The 7,277-nt window shown below is 46.0% G+C and overlaps 1 pseudogene; it reads left to right on the top strand.

Moving 5' to 3' along the window:
• The first annotated feature begins 285 nt into the window (after positions 1 to 285).
• LOC138262428 (scavenger receptor class B member 1 pseudogene) lies at positions 286 to 1,882 on the top strand (annotated as a pseudogene).
• Positions 1,883 to 7,277: the final 5,395 nt, after the last annotated feature.

A 7,277-nucleotide genomic window follows, 5' to 3' on the forward strand; every position in this document is an offset into this window, starting at 1 on the left:
ACTCAGTCTCCAGCTCCACTGAGTGTTCTCAACAGGCGGTCTAATTTTCTTTCCCTCTCTCTCTACTGAGTGCCCTCAGAACTTCACCACACAGTGCTGTCACTCAGTCAATTCAGCTTCAGCTACAGAGTTCCCTCAATCTGTGTCCTCTGCTCCACAGGGTACCTCCAGCACTTGCTCCAACGAGAGCTACCCCTAAGCACTCACTGCTCTCACTCCACTAGAACTGAATACCGTTGCCTCCCATCACATCCTCACAGTACCCCCTCCTCCACCTCCGCATACATGGCTGGAATCCACTGCAAGGAGGCCATTGGGCTGGGGGCCCTGGGATTAGCGCTGGTTGCCTTCAGGATGACCCTGGTGTTTCAGGTGCCCACTACCATGCGGTAGCAGGTGGAGAAGATTGTCCGGATTGACCAGAACAGTGGCTTCACCTTCGAGATTTGGCAAGAACTTCCCGTGCCCTTCCACATGGCCATCTACCTCTTCAAGATGCTGAACCCCAAAGAGATCTGGCAGGGAGAGAAGCAGAGCGTGACCCAGCGAGGACCCTACATCTACAGAGAGTACAAGCAGAAAAGAAATATCACCTTCCCTGAAAACAACACGGTTTCCATCTTAGAAGACCGTACATTCTTCTTCGTGCCCTAGATGTCTTCTGTGAGTGAAGCAGATTATCTTGCGGTGCCCAACATGCTGATTCTGGTGGCCTCCATCATGTTGGAGCATCTCCCCCAGCTATTTCGATGGATCATCAGCAGCGATTTCAGCACCTTCAATTAAGTCACCTTCATGAACTGGACTGTCAATGAAATCTTGTGGGGCTACTACAACCTCCTGCTGGACTTCCTGAACTCCATTGTACCTGGAGCGCTCCCCTTCACTGTTAGATCTGGGCTATTTGCAGACTTCAAAAACTCCAACAGCGGGCAGTTTAGCATCTTTACCGGGGTGGACAACATCAGCTGGGTACAGATGGTGGACCCATGGAACGTACTGTTAGAGGTGAACTTCTGGCTAGTGAACAGTGCAATATGATCAACAGCACCACTGGTCAGATGTGGCCACCCTTTATGAAGTCCGACACCAACCTCGAGTTCTACAGCCCAGAAGCCTGCAGGTTGATGTACAGGAGCCCGGGAAGTTCAAAGGGATACCTAACTTCTGCTTCACGGCACCCAATACCCTTTTTGCTAACGACTTCTTGTGTCCAGAGCGTCAGCTATTGCAGGCTCAATGTTCTGATATTTATGTCCTTATCCCATTTCTACAGTGCTGACGCAGTCTTCACCGAGGTGGTGCACTGACTGCACCAAAGCACCTTGCAGCACTCCATGTTCCTGGACCTGCACCCCCTGACAGGTATTCTCATGAGCGTTTCTAACAAGCTGCAGCTAAACTTGTTCATAAAGGAAGTGAACAGAATCTCACAAACTCAAAACATAAAGCCTGTCATCTTCCCGTTGATTTGGTTTGAAGAGAGCGGATACATCAACAATAAGACGCTGGACACCTACCACACCACACTGGTGCAGCTCCTCGCCATCATGGGGTAACTGCAGTACATCTTCATCACTTCCTGCATCCTGCTCCTTGTGATCTCTCTGGGCCTTGTCATCACAAATAAGGGCAAAACCTTTTTATTTTGGAGTAGTAATAAAAAAGCAGAGAAAGTTTGGAGACGGTGCTGGCCCACTCTGAGAAACTCATGGTGGCTCCCAGTCCCAATGCAACAGTGCTGCACAAAGCCAGCTTCTGGAAACTGAGGCCGGAAGTGAAAGAGGAAACAACGGTAATCAGACAGTCTTCGAATTCCCAAACAACCCTTCTCGAGAACACGTATGCCAGTGTAGATGACAGGATACTCAACAAGTCATAATTGCCCAGTGATATAGGTCTGAACCTGTGGATACGTAGATGTAGATATGCAAAAACAAACATATCATCCATTATTGAGCAATTCTGCCATTAGATTAGCCCAAAGTAACTGAACCATAACAAAGTGCAAATGCATTGTTGAATCATAAACTAAATGAAAAAGTGACAATTTAAGAGGAAACTGTGAGCAATATGATAGCATATTTAATTCCTTGAATATGCAGTGAAACACTCTAAAAAGCATGTCAATTTCCTACATTCCATATCTAAGGAAATTTGCTGTTTTTCACATCAAGGAAAAATGAGAACCACATGATCTTTTCTATAGAATGTCTACAGGTGTTTATGCCAAACTCATGTGCATTTGGGCTGAATCCTCCTGTGGCCTGAATCCTTCCCATGCTGCCTGAATCTTCCAACTATGGCTAAGTAATGAAAGCTGGTCAAATCCTCATGCATTCTAAAATCTTCCAGAGTTGACCACAGCATTAAGCATTGCACACATTTTCTCATGGTATCCAAATCATCGAAAGTTGACCAAAATGTCCTGTGTTGCCCATACCGCACAGTCTTCCTGTTGAACATAATGGAATCTAAGCATTATGAGTTACTAATGATAACAAAGGGAAAAATATTTTCAGATTTTACAGACAGGTCTCAGAGCTGACAGCTAAACCACAAGTGATACTTTAGTCTTAGTATTTTAGCTATCAACATGAAAAATATTGGGTCAACGAAACTTTTCAGCTTCATGGACTACTGTTTGGTGATAGACTCGTTAGAATTCCCCACCTCCGAAACAACTGCATTGTTTGATGTCTGATCCTCCTTTCCTTTGATAACCCTGCTAGACACACTTTATCACTTGGCGATGCAGATGCACCTGCTGGTAATTACCGACTGGCTGGGGGGGATGGTCGGACCCCGCCTGTCAGTTGGAGCTCCTGTCCATCGGTTTCCCTGACTTGTTCGGGATGCTCTATGGGGCCCCTGTGTCCCGTGGGATTCCCGAGGTGACAAGGGTGGTGCTTATAGGGTGGAGGGCGGCGCAGCGCGCGTCGGGTAGTGGCATTGGCTTACCCAACAAACCCCATTGTGGCAGGGTGCTTGGCTAAGGGAGGTCTCGGCGCTCTGGGGGTTCCATGGTGGGACCTTATTGGAATATCGGTACTCAGAGACATCTGGACAGGCACACACATGCAGTCCTTCCAGGAACTTCAACAGCAATTCTCGCTCAGCCAGACCCAGTTCCATAAATACTTGCAGCTCCGTCATCCCCTTCAGGTTCACCTTCAGGCGTGGTCGGTCCTCCCAGAATACAGTCCTGTGGAAACCAAGACACTTATGGGACACCTCGGCAAAGGGGGGGTGTCGTGTATATACAGCTTGTTGACCACTAATATATCCCAGCCACTTGACAAGCTTCGTGCCAGATGGGAACTCTGGGTGGGTCCGATGACGGAGGAGGACTGGAGAGACGCCCTGATGGCTCGGAGACTGTTGACTATGTCCTCACGACTGAGATTGGTGCAGACTTATTTTCTTCATGCAGCATATCTCTCGTCTGGAAGGCTGCACGCGGCCTGCCTTAGGCAGCAAGCGGAGTGCCCACGGTGTGCGTGCCCGTCTGCAGATTTTTTCATATGGTGTGGACATGCCCCGAGATTGTTGCCTACTAGCATGCAGTGTTAGCGGAGGTGTTCAGGGTTTTGTGGGAGAAGATAGAGCCTGCCCCCATACCTGCCCTGCTGGGGGTTCTCGAGGGAGTGGGCTCCAGCAGGGCAGAGCGCTCTTTTGTAGAAATGGCTTGTTTGGTGTCCAAAAGGGACATTGCCACAGGCTGGAGAGCGGAGTCGGCCCCTACGCTGGCGAAGTGGCGCCGAGGGATGGACTGGTGCGCCTCCCAAGAAAAACTGGTGTATGAAGCACGGGGCTGTCCGGTTAAATATGAGCGGGTGTGGGGAAGATGGACTGGATCCTGGGAGAAAGACTTGGGACGTGATCCCTAGGTGTGAGCGGGGTGGTGGACCTAAGACTTTATGCAGAATATATGGGGATTGTAAGTCCAGTGCAAATGACTTATCTGTGTAGTGCTCAATCGGAGGATGTGAATTGTGGCCAGTGGTGTTCTGCCATGTTGGCTTTTTGTTCAGTAATAAAACCAATAAAGCTGTTTTATAAAAAAATATATATATCTGCCCATAGGTGACAGAAAACAATTTGGCAATACTGCTTGCCCCTCATTTGGAATCCAAACCTCATCTTCCTCTCTCTGCACACGACCTGCTCTACTCTAACTTCTATGTTCTTCCTCTGGTACTTCTTCCTGCAGCCTCTTAACCTCTTCCCAGGTGTCAACCACTGATATCAGGTAACTTTGATTTGTCTCATTGGTGCCACTTCCACCACCCCACTATTCATTGAAGGTGACGCAATGGAGAGCACAATATCTGGCAATTTGGTCAGTATACGCATTGCCCAACGAGATATAATCATTTGACTTTTGGTGGGCAGTACATTGTACAACCACAACTTTCTCAGGTAATTGTAAGGCACTCAGTAAACTGTGTATTCGTTCACCATTTTGAATAGGTGATCCAGAAGAGGTCATCAAATCTCTCTGGGACCATAACTGCCCGAAGTCATGCACAACGCCAAATCCGCAATAGCTATCATTAAAAGTTGTTACTTTAAGCTTTTCAGAAACACAGCATGCTTGTGTAAGAACAACCCATTTGGCTACTTGGGCAGAACAATTCCTTGAAGCCAGGAAGCTTTGATTATTTCTGAGATGGTGCAAACTGCATGGCCAGCTCTCAGGGTTCCTTCATTGTCTCTTAAACAGGAGCCATCGACAAACACAACTTGGTCATTCTCCTTGAAAGGAGTATGCTGAAAATCAGGTCTGGGTTTGGCGCATAGTTCAGTGACATCGAGGCAGTCATGTTCCACTTCATTTACATAATTGGGATCATCAACATTTGCAGGTGATAGTGTGGCAGGAGTCAAAGCAGAGTCTATCTTAATGGTCACATTCAGAGAACTGAGAATGAGTAACTCATAACGGGTAAGACGAGCATTGGTCAGATATTGGGTTTTGGTTTCAGTCAATAGGACCTCGACCGAATGAGTGACATAGACACTTAAAGGGTGTTGTATAACAATGCCTTCAGATTGGCTCAGGTTTACACCAGTGGCGGCCACATTCTTTAAGAAGCCGGGAAAACCTGCAGCAACAGGATCCAATGTGGTGGGATAATATGCCACTGGTGTGTTTATTCCTCCATGCAAGTGTGTCAAAACGGAAAGTGCACAACCATCACATTCATGACAAAACAGTGCCAAACTTTAAGTGTAATAAGTCATTCTCATAGCTGGGGCTCTGCACAAACTCCCTCTCAGTTCAGTGAAAGCTTTCATGCATGTTTCATCAAACGGGACTGGATCAAATAGGTCTTTATGCATTAATTTATGCAGAGGTTTGGAAATCACTGAAAAGTTTTGGATCCACATGCGGCAGTAGCTCACCCTATCCAAAAAACATTTGGACATCTCTCTGCGTGACTGGGAGATTCATTTTCATAATGGCAGCAACTCTGTCTCAGGATAACTTTCTTGCACCTTTCTATATTTGGCGACCCAAATATTTCACCTCTTTCTGACAACACTGTAATTTAGTTGGGGAAACTGTCTGTTTTCACCTAAATGATTCAATAGGGCTATGGTATCTTGTCTGCAGGCTTCACGTGTGCTGGATGCAACCTTTAGGTCATCAATGTACTGGACCAGGGAATACTGAAAGGGCATTTTCAAAGACTCTTCTTTTACAGGCTCAGATTGAAAGTATATGGCAATTCAGAAAATCCCTGTGGAGTGCGGCACCACAAATATACAAGGTTGCCAAATTTGAAGGAGAAAAGGAACTGGCTCTCTTCATGTAGAGTCATGTAGAGAAAAACTCTTGGGACAAATCAGTAACAGAAAACCAATCAGCTTCACACAGGATCTGGAACACATCACTGCTGGATTCTGCACCACGGGACAGCACAACACCACAATTTTCTTCACTTTTCTCAAATCTTGGACTGTGTGATATTTCCCACTGGGCTTCCGCAATCCCAGGATAGGGGAATTACAAGGGCCGTTAATTATTTCTTTTAAAACTCCCTCCTCAACAAAATCTGCAATTATCGGGGTAATCCCTTCAATGCTTTCTGGGGACATATAATACTGGGGTGTCTTAGGAAAGGCTGCATTTGGCTTTATGGTCACTTTGACTGGCTCAACCCCTCGAATGATTACAATGTCTTTTCCAGAGAGATCCCAAACTCTTAACATTAAGTTGTCTTGTAATTCACCAGGTACGCCTCTGTCATTGCAGGAAACAATTGAGTGGGTATATTTCATCATTTTGGCTGGAGGTTTTCTCATCATCACTGTTTGTCTGGATTGCTATTTCCCCATGTGTAAAAGTGACGAATCATTTTAATTTGCACAGCAAGTTTCCACAGGAGTCCTGGTTTAACTCTGTAATGGGGTCTGTCAGGTGCTGATTTGCTACTCCCATTACCTGCATTGTCCTTCTGAAGAGAGGCACATTAGGGACTTCTGCAGTTCTGACAGTGGAACTGGTTACTCCAGTGTCAACCAGGAATGAAACATCATGACCTAGAGCAGTGACATTTACATAGGGACCATGCTGATCTACCTCAAGTGAGGCAGCTAACATGCATTCTTTTTCTTCTGAACTCTCACTCTGGTATTCTTCACTCTTTCCTCATCACTAAAATCAATCAGGGGACATTGTGTGATTAACCGGTTTGTGTTATGACTTGTCATTTGGTTCACATTCTGCTGAGGAACCATTACCTGCTGCTGTGCCATCGGAGCTTGTAGAATCTGCATTTGCTGTGGAAACTGAATTTGCTGTTGGGGAATTTGCATTCATGCTCACCCAGTAGGGACATTCATGTTTTGAAATAGGGGTCTCTTTTGAAATTGAAGGGACATTCATGTTTTGAAATAGGGGTCTCTTTTGAAATTGACTGTTGTCAACCACCTATGCAACACTACCACCCTGTGTCAAATTATTTAGGTTACTGTATGGACATTCCCATCTCCAGTGTCTGACATTGCTGCATGCATGACAAGGAAGCATCTTCTTCATAGACCGAACATCAGCCACAGTGGCATTCGGATCTATCCGAGCTTCACAACTTCTACCTCTAAACAGAGGCACCATATTGCCTTCCTGTTGTAATCCGTGCATTCCTGCCTCTTGAGCAGATTTCATTTGCATCACCATTTGTAGTGCTTTCCTCTTAGCTAGTTTTTAAGCACTAACATAACACAACAGAAATGCACTTCTGAGGTCAAAGAAGACTTTTATTGTTGTT

Source organism: Pleurodeles waltl, chromosome 10 (genome assembly GCF_031143425.1).
Source record: "Pleurodeles waltl isolate 20211129_DDA chromosome 10, aPleWal1.hap1.20221129, whole genome shotgun sequence".
Classification (NCBI taxonomy): Eukaryota; Metazoa; Chordata; class Amphibia; order Caudata; family Salamandridae; genus Pleurodeles; species Pleurodeles waltl.